This window comes from Phyllostomus hastatus, unplaced genomic scaffold (genome assembly GCF_019186645.2).
Source record: "Phyllostomus hastatus isolate PE091 unplaced genomic scaffold, TTU_PhHast_1.1 phas_scaffold_182, whole genome shotgun sequence".
NCBI lineage: Eukaryota > Metazoa > Chordata > Mammalia > Chiroptera > Phyllostomidae > Phyllostomus > Phyllostomus hastatus.
Genome location: NW_025334013.1, coordinates 27,815,335 through 27,828,764, shown reverse-complemented (window position 1 = coordinate 27,828,764; position 13,430 = coordinate 27,815,335). Strand labels below are relative to the sequence as shown.

The window sequence follows — 13,430 nt, the reverse complement described above, 5'->3', positions numbered from 1 at the left end:
AATTTCTATTCGCTGTGGTCCTGGGGAGAGAAATGGCTCCTCTGTGAAAGGCCAGAGAGAGACAACTGGAAGAAAGCACGTGGACTCACAGTCTCAGGCTCCCTCTATGTCCCTGAGTCTTGCCAGCGTGTTTGGGAAGAGGACCAGCTGATGGTGACTGCCTGGCACAGGTGAGAGTCACTGTTTCCTGGCTGCCATGCCAGCACTGCTTTCTTGTCTTCGGAAAGACAAGGCGAGTTTGGCACATAGTGGTGCCCCCTGCTGGTGGAGGCTGCAGGACAAACAGAAACAGTGATAGAGTGGGGGGTCTAGGTGACTGGATTCGTGGAATCTGGGACCTTAGAGTCATCACCACTAATATGAAGACTGTGGACCAGGACCTGGAGACAGCTAAGGCTTGTGCCTGCTCTAAGAGGCCCTGAGGCCCCACAGAGCACAGGCCCATGGGGGCACGGTGGGGTTTCCCAGGTCCAGGAGACTGCTGCGCTCCCCCGCCCCATCCTGATGGGCTGCCCCTGTGGAGCAGAGCGCCTTCACTGCTCTGCCTCATCCATCCCACGGAGGGGGCATTCCTCACGTCATAGATGGAGCAGCTGTTTGAGTAGTGGGTTTCCAGCCTAGTGGTTCACCTTCTCTGGGCCGAGGAACCCTGGGTCCTTCAAGCAGTCTTGCTATTTGTCAGTTTCCCTCCCTGCACAAACTTGTCACTATTGCTCTTGAGACAAGGCATCCAGATGGGAACACAATGCAGGTGTGGCCCATCTCTAAGAGAGGGGATGCTTGAAAGCTGCTGTGAAGTGTCTAGAATTCAGACATCTCCCCAGCTGCCCTTACGCTTTATTTGAACCAAATCCAATAGACATCTGTCCATTTCGGGCTGAGACAGAGTTTTATGTTTGTGTTTCTTGTGGTTGCAATTTTGCATGAAGAGAGAGCTCTACTTCGAGACAAGCGCTGACTTTGGCGCCCCCTTGAGGAGAGCTGGCTGGGCTTAAACAGCCTCCCATACCCTGGTGGCCGTGGGCTGCTGTGTCTGTCTTAAGGCAGCAGACAGTTTAACGACCTGGGTGGTTTTGTTTATTAAAATATCATCTTGGGATCTTTTCATATCATTGTAACAAAGGCTTGAGTGAGTACCTATCTGTCTTCTTAAGTAGGTGCCTCTGGGTGCTCTTCTTTGTTAAGTGGGCAATTCCTCATCTTTGAAATAAGGCATTTTTTGTAGTTATAAATTACATGACTCTTTGGAAGCTAGATAGGACCTGTCTTTACAACTTTAATAGTGACCATTTTTGTGATTATTGCCCCTCCTCCAGGAATTTATTGTGGCCCCCAAAATGCATCTTTTTTCCTGACTTTATGCCTCCAAATTTCTATTTCTCACCTTCTCCTGATGTGTTGCCACTCCCTGCCCACCTAATCTGAAGTTCAGCAGGGAACAGCATAGCACCATGGCTAAGGGCAAGGTCTCCGGAGGCGCCCAGCCTGGATGCATGGTCTGGGTCCACCACTGATCAGCTGTGTGACCTTGGGTGAGTCACATTACCTCCCCATGTCTGCCTCACTATTTAAAAAGGGGGAATAATGCCAGCAACTGCCTTATAGACAAACACATGGAAAGTGCTTAGAATAATGCAAAATAGTGTTTTAAAGAACCGTTCATTCTTACTGTTATATTTTTAGGGGGTGAGGTGGCAAGTGAAACCCAGGGTCAGCCCTGGACTCTCCTCTGGGAAACACAACAAGTGAGCAAACAGGCAGGAGCATGGCTCCTGAGGTTTCCCGTGCTGTTTGTTCTTAGTGGGACCAGCACAGACCGCTGTCCCCATCCTTAGGAGAGAAGTCTGGCTGGTCAGCAGGCAGAATGGCTACAGATGGACACACACAGCTGGTCAAGTCAAGGGTCAAGAGATGAGGTCATAGCCAGGAAGTTATTTATTTCCGTCTAATAAACACTAAGGACCTCAGGGACCATACCCTGTAGCAGGTATAAAAACGGGCCCAGCCCTGACCTATGTGGTTCAGTTGGTTGGAGAGTTGTCCCATAAACAAAAGGTTGTGGGTTCAATTCCTGGTCAGGGCACATAACCTGGGCTGCAGATTTGGTCCTTAGTCTGGGCATGTACAAACTCCAGTCCAGACACATATGATCCCCAGTACAGGCACATACAGAGGGCAACTAATTGGTGCTTCTCTGTTGCATCGATGTTTCTCTCTGTCCTTTCCTCTCTCTCTAAAAAGCAATGACAAAATGTCCTCAGGTGAGGATTTAAAAAAAAAGATCCAGCCATTGGAGGACTAAGACCAGGGGGAAAGATAAACAGGTCAATAGGCAGGCATTGTGTCCTTTCAGGACTGAAAAGGAGCATCCTAGGAGTCCTGAGTCGCTAGGGAGGGGTTGGGAAGTACCTCAGGCTGAGATGTAGACAAGGGAGATCCAAGGGAGTGAGAAATTAGAAATATCAAAGTTTCAGGCCATTGTAGAGAAACCTGCATCCTGCATGCCACATAGGTCTTCTGGCTCCTCAAAAAAACCCCATGCTATAAATGGGGTCAAGGGGAGTTAGAAAGCTACATCTCAAAGTGATGAGTATATATTCTTTCTATATCTATTAGAAAAATAGAACCTACATTTTTTGTACAAATAGCACAGCAATGAAACTAAATTTATTTCCAGTTGTTTCCTTTTTAAAAGAATATACTCATATAAAGAAACTCTGAATAACCACTGTTCACCACAGCAGTGTTTTTAGGGGCCCAGCCCGGATGAGGGTCAGTACCTTGGAGAGCTCCAAGGGGGTTCCAAATAGCTGAGGCAGGCAACGAGTGCAGCTGTGAGGCAGGGCCGGCTGCGTGGACTAGCAAGGTGCCAGTCACCATCTGCTGTGGGCTTCATTGCGAAGGCTGGTGCTTCTCTGAGGCGGAGCCCCAGAGAGAGGCGGCGGTAGGCGGAGACCAAGGGCCCAGGATGGAGATGGAGTATCTGTCCTTTCCTTGGATGCACTCTTCTTGGCACCCAAGAGAGATCTTTGTACTGACCCCGGAGTTACCTAGTAAGCTCTATGACTAGGGTGTTTGTGGAGTTTTGTTTCCTGAAAGGTGGTCAGCAGCATTTCTCTTCTAAGCACAGTGACTTCGTCATTTCAGATAAGATATTAAAAGGGTTGCTGCTGCCCGAAGGCAGAACCAAAAGAACTGGGACAAGCTCAGCAGCAGTTCCGCTATTTCAGCCTCATGGATATGTGGATTTCTCCAATTACACAATCCACCCAGTTCCTGTGGGTGGCTGGGGGTCTGTCTGTGAGACGCAGGGGGAGGCCGGGTGTTGAAGTGTTTGTGGTTGGCTTCTGACCCTGATCAGTGGAGTCTGAGTGAGTCTGGTATGAAACCTGCCTGCCTGCCATTTGGGAGACGCACCTGCGTGCACCTGGTGTGTGCACGCACACCCTTCTTTCCCGTCAGATGGGTGTTTGGGTTGGATTTTTCTCTTTTGGAACAAGGCATGTAAAAAAGTAATTTGTAGGCTCAGGAAAGCCCCCAGCCAGGTGTGAACTCGGGTGACATGATGCCGGCAGCAGATTTTATCCACAGGTCTCCTCCACTTCCCCTTTTTGTTCTATCTCAGTTCTTCCACCCACTGGTTCCCCCATGTACTTGAATGTCTTTCCCGTGCAGGCCTGGGGTGTGTGCACCCATGGTCACCATATGCCCTAGATTTTCAGGGGACATTTCTAATTACGGGTACTTTCATTCTGTTCATTAAAAGTGGTTCAGTCATAAGTGGATGACTGAACGTGATTGGACTTTATGCGCTTGTGAAACATGGATTCATGAATCAGGATATGAATCTTCAGCCAAAACACATATCTGAATTCTGCAGGTAGGGAATATGATCATCATATATTTAAGACAGAGAAAAGAATACCCTGGTTCATACCCTGGACCAGTTTAATCCACTGGAGGACTCGCCTGTGTCGAGAAGGAGCCTGAGATGGCACTTGCTTCTGTGGGAGGGAGGGTCATGATGCATTAGTGATGTCTGCCATAGCCAGCGGTGGTATGTGGGTGGTCTTTGGGACCAGCCATTTCTGTTCCAAGGTCCCACTGTCCTCACACTGTGCCAAGTCTCTCTTGTCAATATATTATGTGAGGAGTGGGTGAAATGGGTGAAAAGAATCAAAAGGTACAAACTTCCAGTTATAAAATATTTCCTGGGGATATAGTGTTCAATGTGGTGACTACAGTTATTAAAACTGTACTGCATATTTGCAAATTGCTAAGAGAGTAGCTCTCAAAAGTTCTTATGACAAAGAAGAAAAATTTGTAACTTATGTATGGTGACAGATGTTAACTTGACTTACTGTGGTGATCATTTTGCAGTGTATACAAATACGTATTAAATCATTATGTTGTACAGCTAAAACTAACAAAATGCTATATGCCAATTATACTTCAATAAAAAAAAGTTCATGTCAGCACTAAAGAAAAAAAAGTTTTAGAGATTGGTGTTGGTGATGGTTGCAGAGCAGTACAAATATACTTAACGACACAGAACTGCACATTTAAAAATGCGCAAAAGGAGCCTTGGCCAGGGTGGCTCAGTCGGTTGGAGCATCGTCCTATAAACTGAAAAGTTGTAGGTTTGGCTTCTGGTCAGGGCACATCCCTGGTTGTGGGTTTGGTTCCTGGTCATGGTGCAAATTAGAAGCAGTCTGGGCACATACAGGAGGTGACTGATCGATATTTCTCTCTCACGTCTATGTTTCTCTCCCTCTCACTTTCCCTTCCTTTCCCTCTTTGTAAAATCAGTAAGCATGTCCTTGGGTGCAGATAATAAGCAAACAAATAAATATTTAAAAATGGGTAAAAATGTTAAATTTTATTTTGTTAGGTATGTTTTTCCACAATTAAAAACAAAACCAAACCTTTGAGAAGAAACAGGACACTTGCATAGACTCAAGCTATCTCTTTTAAGTTATTTATTCATTACAAAGGGCAGAATAGTAACTTTACAATGGAGGGACCTGGCAGATGCCATCTGAACCAAGCATCGAAGGTTAATATCACCACTAACAGGATAGATCATGTAGTTCCTCTTGCCAAATATACCATTTCAATCTAACAATAAGAAAACACCTGAAAAGTGCAAGTCGAATGGCACTTTAAAAAAGTGAACAATATTTTCAAAAGCATCCACACGATGAAAGCTGTGGGGAGAGTTATTGACTGAAACACAGGAGACATGGCGGCCTCAGGCACTGTGGGATCTGGGCCGGACCCCGGAGCAGGAGAAAAGGACCGTGGGGGGAACACTGGTGAAGCCCAGACTGGAGCTCTCACGTAGTTCCGAGTGCGGCGCCATGTCAGTGTCCTGCCTGTGACAACACTGTGCTCGTGGAAGACGTTAACGCTGGGACAGCAGGGCCAAAGACGCGCCAGGACACTGCTGTTTTTAGAACATTTCTGTAAGTCTAAAGTTATTTCAAAAGAAAAAAATTTTCAAAAAATAATAAAAAGGTTTTCTTTTAAGTGGACAAAGTGGTAAAAAAGAATTAAAAAGTGACTAAGATCTAGGGCTCTCGAGTCAGATGAAAATGCAAATCCGTCTAAGTCATCGGTAGTGAAGGGTCACCACCCGGAAGCGGTGAAACCGTCCGGAGGCTGCAAGAGACAGACCTGTGCACGCCCCACGAGCCTTCAGACACAGGCCAGGGAAGCGGGATACGTTGGGACTTCTCGCTGCCCCTCGCACAGCACACTGCCAGCCCCGTTCTGTCCTCAGACTGGGTTCCCAGCGCAGGCCCACCTGGTGGAAGGGGAAGAACCTGTGTCTGCTGGTGGACAGGCCTGGCTGCAAACCCCGAGTGCTCCAGACGTGCTGTGTGGCCCCGGGAAGGTTAGCTAACTGTTCAGTTCTCTTGTTAATTGCTCTATAAATTGAAATAATAATAATACCTACCTCTCACGTTTATTATACTAATTAAATCATGAAGCACATTTAAAGCGCCTGTAGTGGTGCCTGGCACACAGTAGGTACTCTATAAACAGGAGCCCTTTCAACAACTTGCAAGGATGGGGGACTCTATTCCTCGCTCCAGAGTGGCTATTTGAATAAATCTGTTTGAAATAATGGGTGTTGATTATACTTTGGGCAATAATTCCACTCCACTTCAACCCCCAAACCCCAAAAAATAAATAGAGGAAGTGACCTTTACTGAGTGATTTGGGATTTCAGTGGAAGGTTCTGTAATTGCTAGTTAAAAGGCCTGGGAAACCAGCTCTTGTGCAGTAATTGGAGGTGTGCGGGTCGGGACATTTAATTACGGCCTGGCCGCCTGGAATAGAAACCTTGCCGCATGACAACACCTTTCTGCAACAGCCTGATTAAGTCAACAAATTGTTGGTTCCCAGCCCAAACTGGTTGGTGACAAGGGCTTTCTCGTGCTGGAATCCCTGGGTCTCGGTATGCCAGTCAAATTCTTTTCCAGAGGCAGGAGCAGGATAAGACGTGGCCTCTGTTCCAGAGGCCTCTGCCGTCTGGTGGGAGAGACCAGCAGAGCTGGGCCTGTTAGGGAGAGGCAAGGCAGTGTATGGTCTGCGGAGGCAGCAAAGACTACTGCTTGGCAGAGCCTACCCGCCCAGGTTCAAATCCAGGCCCAGCGCTGATGGTGGTGCAGGCCTTGGGCAAGTAACTGAACCTCTTTGGGCCTAGTTTCTTTATCTATAAGATGGGGATAATCACAGTACTCACCTCCTAGGGTTGCTCTGAGGATTTAGTAGGGAAATGTGCTCGGGGCAATGTCTAGCACGTGGTATAGTTGTTTGACATCATTACTGAGTCATCTGAAAAGAGAATGACTTCTGGGTCCAAGTTACCAGGGAGATGACAGGTACTATTAGGGGGCTCCTTCACAGTCCCACTGCTGCCTGGAACCTCCTCACTGGCCCCTTACTGCTGGACACCTCGTGCCTTTGCACCTGCTCTTTGCCCCCTTTGATCTCTTGACATATTGCCACACCTGCACCATCTGAGAGGCAGGCCCGAATCATCCTTCCTGACATCTTCCCTGGTCCTCGGCCTCTGCCAGACAGGGCCAGTCGCCTTGCTCTTGACCTCCCAAGCTCCTTCCACCCGGCAGCTCTTTCTGCACTGCTCGGGTGCTTTGGTCCCCTGTGCATCTCCCTCGTCGGCCCTGCTGGAGGCTGGCAGACCTGTGTGTCCCCTCTGCTCCTAACTTGCTAGAGGTGAGACACTGGGAAATCACCTCTTCTCACCTCTCTCTTTACTAACGGGCACCACCACCTGGCGGGGTTGTGAAGAGACTGTCTGGCCCATCATTGAGTCTCGATAAAGGCCACACCCTTTCCTCCCTCTGTGTCCCCTCACCTTGTCTCCTTGACCTGGCATGAGGCCTGGCCATCCAGAGAGGTCAGGCACATGAGTTCCTTCCTCTCCTGTCCTCTGGGTTCTGGGATCCACCCCAAGGCCTAACACGTGTGGGGGGGGGAGGGTCAATTTATGTTTGGTTCTCCCTCCCTCTGCTCCTCCTCATTCTGTACCTTCATTCTCTAGCTCAGGGCTGCCGGCAGTGGGGAGGGGGTCCTCCGTACAAGGAGGAGCAGTGGGAGTGCACTGGGCCCAAAGCCACATGGGAGAGTGTTCTGGGGCTCAGCTGGGGCCCTCTCCGGGGTTCAGCCTTACTCTACCGCAGGAGAACCCAGTGTGCTCTACTTTTACATTTGAAGCACGCCAGTGGGCACGGTCCCTCCCACATCAGAGCCCAGGAAAGAGGTGGGTTCGAGAGTGGGCGGAGAACAGGGGGTGGGATAGGTTGGAGGAGAGGAAATTAAGATCTGTGACCGTGACCGTGACTGAGACCTGGAAATGATTCATCCTGTCCTCCTGAGGGGCTGTAGGTTGTGTGGGGGTAAAGGTGGAGGTGGAGAGCACGTCACAGTCTGGGTTCTGTCCCTTGACCTTTCCTGGGAAAAGCAGGGAAGGCGTTGAGCTGAGAGCCCCCAGCCCAGTGGAGTCCCCCTGAGATGCCCCGGAGTCTGAGTCAGGCCTGAGCGGTCCTGCCACCTGGTCTCGGCCCTGCTGGGCACCCTGCACCCTGAAGTTCTACAGAAAGGAAGCATGCAGGTGTCCCTTCCCGCTCAGCTGTTACTCATCTGGAGCCGTGAGAGAAGCCACCCCTCACTAGCCCCTGGCTGTGTGCCGGGTGTCCAGTGAGCACCTCACATTCTCACCACGGCCTTCCGAGGTGGGTGCTTCTCTCACCCCATTTAGCACATAAGGAGATAGAGGTTCACGAAGGTGACGTTATTTGCCCAAGGTCTGAAAGGGTGTGAGTGAGGTAGCTCATCCCCAGGGCTGTGGGCTCCGAAGCACTCGGTCACCGTGATGAGACAGGCGCTCTCTCAGAGAGGGGATGAGGAAGCCGAGCAAGGAAGGATAAGGCCGAGGAGATGTCGGGATCATCCCTCCCTCCCTGTGTGGTCAGGTCGGTCACCCTGGCTGGGTTTCCTGAGGTTATGACACCCAAGTCTGTTCACAGGAAGAGGGGAGAGATGAATGGGGACAGCTTTGGGATTGGCCGCTGGTCTAGGCTGGAAAAAGCGTTGGTGGAACAGTGAGGGTGTTGGTTCAGAGGACAGTGGTGAGCAGCCAGAGGACCCCGAACCTTCAGGGAGGGAGGCAGAGGGCAGGCTCGAGGCTTTACCTGTCAGGGAGCACAGAGACAGCTGACGTCTTGGTGCTACCAGCTGTGTACCAGGCCTTATGCCAACAGCAGGGATCTAGATCAGAATGAGGCTGAGTTTTTGTCTGGAGGAAGCTCAGTGGAGTGGGGAGACAGGTGGATGGGTCAGTATTGGCTGCATAACATCATGTGCTGTACCAGAGACACATGTGTAAGATGCCCTGGTGCATGTGGGGGGTGGTGAGGGAAGGATGCCCATTTGAGGTGTCTTGAATGGCAAGTGGTTGTTCACCAGGCAGCCTGAGGGAGGCAGTGTGGGGAAGCATGCCAGGGAGCAGGGCCTGCACCAGGGCAGGCAGGGCCTCTGCAAGAAGCAGCTGGAAGGGTAAGCAGGGTCCAGTCGGGAAACACCGTGGGTTGTCCAGTGGCTCCTGGACCACTGCAGGGTGAAGCCGAGAGTGACTTAGCTAAATACTTAGATGGGCATTCAGAGAAGTGAGTCCAGCAGCCGGTATGGGAGAAGGACAAGCGGGGCTGGGGCTGTTGGACAGGCTGGGAGACCCAATCACGAGGGTGAGAGACGAGAGGCCTGCTGACAGCTACCCCTCAAACTCGGCTGCCACATGGAGCTGGGAGTCTAGATGGTGAGTGTGGCACCAGCCACCCATGGCTCCCCCTCCTGGGTGATGGCCAGAGGAAAGGCGGAGCAGTGCGGCCCAGGGTCCTGCAGGTGGACGCAGGGAAAATGCACATGGGCCACATTGGCCTGTGCCAGACACTAGGCTGAGTGCTTTGCCTGCCAGGCAGGTGTCTTCTGCTGAAATGTAGGATGAGTAATGGAGGCACGGAGAGAATGAGTAAGGTCTCCAGGTCACACAGCTGACCTCAGGGACTCCCACGGCCACATGGATCCAGTCTCCGGCCTCCGCCAGTCTTGTTTTTACCAGTCCTGAGTAGCTGTTTTGACTACTACTTGCATTTACTCACTCAACAAGTACTGATCTCAGTCACGTGCCAGATGCTGGGGGCCTCTAGGGTGGGCTAGGCACACCCAGGAGCTGTGCCTAGGTCTACAGTCTCACAGCTCTACAGAGGAGAGGGGCACACACATACACAACACAGCATAAGGCATGGAATAGCCTGTGAGAGGCAAAAACAGACCCTCTGGTCTCCATCGAGACACAGGAGGGGCTTTTCTGGAAGTGGTGGCTCAGAAACCCTTTGTCTTTCCTCCTGCTCACATGCCCCGTTCCTTTAGCTCCCCGACTTCTCTCATTTTGAACCAGGCAAACACAAGTTCTGAAAAGAGGACCCCTGCTCTTGCTTGCATATGCTCCCACCTGCGATCGTAGTGACTTAATGAACATTCCCCCCAGGCCAGCCTGTCCTCACTACCACCCTAGGAGGTGGTACTGTATCATGCCCCAGTTACACAAGGGTAAACTGAGGCTTAGAGGGAGGGTCCCGGACTTGCCCGGGGTCGTTTGGACCCAGCAGCTGTCTGCCTCCCTCACTGAGTAGAAGTGCAGGAGGCATTTTAATTTAAAGGCATCGGACCAATTAGGTTCCCAGTTGGAATATTAAATATTTAAAATCCTTTCATGTAGTTTAGTTGTCTGGACACTGTGGGGCTGGGAATGAATGGCCTCATGCTTCCTTACCAGAAAAGCTAGCCTTCCTTTCTTCTGGAATCTTCTCACAGAATTAGCTCTTGTCTTCTGGTTGTATTTTGTGATGTCACCACTTAACAAAATTAAAAGGTGTGTGTGTATGTTTGAGGGGAGGGGAGGACCAGGATGCTCTGAAACAATCAAGCTTATGAGTAGCTGAGTTCTCTAACCTATTTGCTCTAACCAGCCTGGGGAAGGGTAAGCGTGAAGGCGCTACAATTAAATGCATGAAAATTTTTTCTGGACAGTCACAGAGAATGGATTTCTATAATTCAGGCCATGTTTTAAGTGCCTCAAGTGGTGTGGATGAATTTGACATCCATAGTAAAGCATTTCATAATCTAAGGACATACAGTTTTCATCCTTCTTTTTCCTTCTGTCTCTCTCCCTTCCTCCCTCTCTCTGTCTTCCTTTCTTTCACATAAAAGCTTTTTCATATGTTGAGTCATCTGAGGGAAATGAGCCCAAGACTAGGTTAGGAACCAGGGTTTGGTGCCGGCCATGAGACTCAGTCTTACACGACCATGGGTAAGCGTCTAGTATTGCTGCTTCTGCAGTGGTGACAGGGGCACAGGCATCCTTATCTGACAGGTTTGTCCTGAAATTAAACAAACTGATATATGTGAAGCACTGGGTGCAAATCTTGGCAGAGGGTGCTCCTAGATTTTTCCCAGGAACCTTTTAGATCCGAGAGTAGAGAGCACTGTGGAGCAGACACAGGGCAGCGCTGTGGGTGCAAACTGCCCCAGGACAGGTGCAAACTCACTCACACGGGGGCCGTGGGGCCGCCAGGGAGGGAAGGCCTGTCTTCATGGAGTGGTTAAGGAGAACTCAGAGGTGGGGACAACTCAAGTGGGTTTTACAGAGTAAGTGGGAGCTGCTCACTCAGTTATGTACCCATACCCTACCTTATTCCAAATAAAAGCTCGAGCTGGTTTGCAGACACTCTGCATGAAGGTAAAATGAAGGCAGAAACAAGGCACCAGGAGAACAAGAGGCAGAAATGAAACGAAGCTGTGGGTCGGGCTCGGACGTAAAACTGCTGGCGGCGATTCACGTGTTTGGCACTAAGCTTCTCAGCAATGAAAACGAAAAGGCAGCATGCTCAGGTGGCCAGTTCTCGGTCATTGTGACCATAGGGTAAAACCAAACCAGATGCTCAGGCCTTTGCTGTCCCTGAAGCTGAGGGCTAAGACATATTCTCCCAACGACCCCGGAACAAGGGGACTCTGTGTGACAGAGTTCTTTGTGCCGTCACTGCAACAATCATGTCATCCCAAAGTGAATGCTTCTGAGGGGGAGCGTGCCATGCAGGGAACAGTGTTCTTGGCAGAGGGAACAGCATGAGCCCAGCTCCAAGTATTTTTTAGGGGTTCAGTGCAGGGAATGCCTATAGGCCTATCATCAGCATAGTTCTTGGATGGGGTGACCCGCTGGAGCCTCTGGGAACCTGTGGAAGCAGTCTGGTGGTGAAGGGCATTGCACGAGATGGAGGGACACAGGAGGGGCAGTGCTGGGGGGTGGGGACCTGTTTTGAGTTGGGGCTAGACAGGGGTCAGGGCCCTTGTGCTTGGACCATTTGTAGCTGGCTGGAGACTGAGGAGGCAGGCCCTCGGGGCTGCTAAAACCCTGATTGGCTGGGCTGCCTCCGGCCTTGGCCCCCACCCCCCAGGCCGCTCACCTTTATAAAGACATTGAAAGTCATTTTCTCATATGAAATTTGAAACAAAAACACAAACACACACTCTGCAGGCTGTTAGGAAGCAATGTGAGAAACCTGAGCTGTCCCACTGTCAGAGTCTCATATTTTGGGGTTTTTGTCTGTTCTATTTTTGAGGCTGGTAAACTGGTTTCCTGTTTGTTACAAAATGGGTGGTTGTCGCTGTCTGTGCCTGGCCTAGAGGGAGGTGGCCTCGCCAGCTCCCTTCGTTCTGCCCGAAGCCAGTTCCCGTCTGTGCAGGGGCCAAAGAGGAACCCGGGACTGCCAGGGCGCCGAGCCGGGGCAGCCCGCCAGCCGCTTCCCAGGATGCCCCGTGTTTGAAGTCACCACAGTCTGTGCTGCAGTGCCCCCTCTGGGAAAGCTAGCTCCATGTCACGGAGAGGGCACATTTCACACTCTAGACTCCGTAAGAGCCAGAGGGTGGGACTCAGAAGAGCGAGCCATCCATCGCTGAAAGGATAAGGGGAGAAACAAAACAATGGACGTTAATTGACAAAGTGATACTTGCTACGAGGCTGTCATTTCATAACTCCTGTGTTATTTAATTGTTACATATTATTCCTATTCACAGACAAGGAGCCCGAGGATCGGGAACATTTGACTAGAGTCATGTGCCCAAGGTGTTGGCACTTTGACGTCTTGGAGAGCAAGTTCAACATTCCTCCCACTACCCTTTTCCCAGGGAAAAAAAAAAAAAAAGCCTTCCCTCCCTGGGAAAAAAAAAAAAGCTTGCAGAAACTCACAGCTAGTTAGTAGTAGATCAGAAAGCTAGTTAATGAGGGTTTCTAGTCTAATGGTTTTCCAAACTGCCTTAGATGCTCTCTAAACCGGCAGGGAAATGATGCTGGTCTGGCATGAACAGAGTTGGATCCCGAGCCCGCCCACCTGCCCAGCCAGCATGCGGGCCTACATCTGCAAACATCACGCCTCTCTCTCAGAGCAACTGGGTGGCGACGTCCAAGCTGGACCTCTGAATCTCAGGGTTCTGCCTCTCCCCACCCCACCCCACCCCACCCCTTCACTCCTTCCCATCATGTTCTTCCAGGCCCTGCAACTCGCCTCTTGTCTCCTGGGGTCCTAACATTGAAAGCCCTTCCAAAAGCCTATGTCTGTCTTACCGGCTTGTTATTCCGTTTTTCTGGTGGTTTTCAACCTGCTCCTGGATCTCTGGGGCATTAATGTAGAGAGACCTGAAATCTATGTTCACGTGTGTGTCTTCTCAATCGACAGACGCTGAAAGTTGTCACTAATCTGTTGCAGGAGTCCTTAAATTGCTCAGGCTGGAACCACTGCCAGGGGGCATTCTCAGGTCTTAGTAGCTCTTCTTAAGTAAGTAGT

The 13,430-nt window shown here is 50.4% G+C and overlaps 1 protein-coding gene across 3 annotated transcripts in view; it reads left to right on the top strand.

Moving 5' to 3' along the window:
- HIVEP3 (HIVEP zinc finger 3) overlaps positions 1 to 13,430 on the top strand; it is a 427,770-nt gene that overhangs the window by 185,212 nt on the left and 229,128 nt on the right. The gene's annotated exons all lie outside the window — the stretch shown is intronic.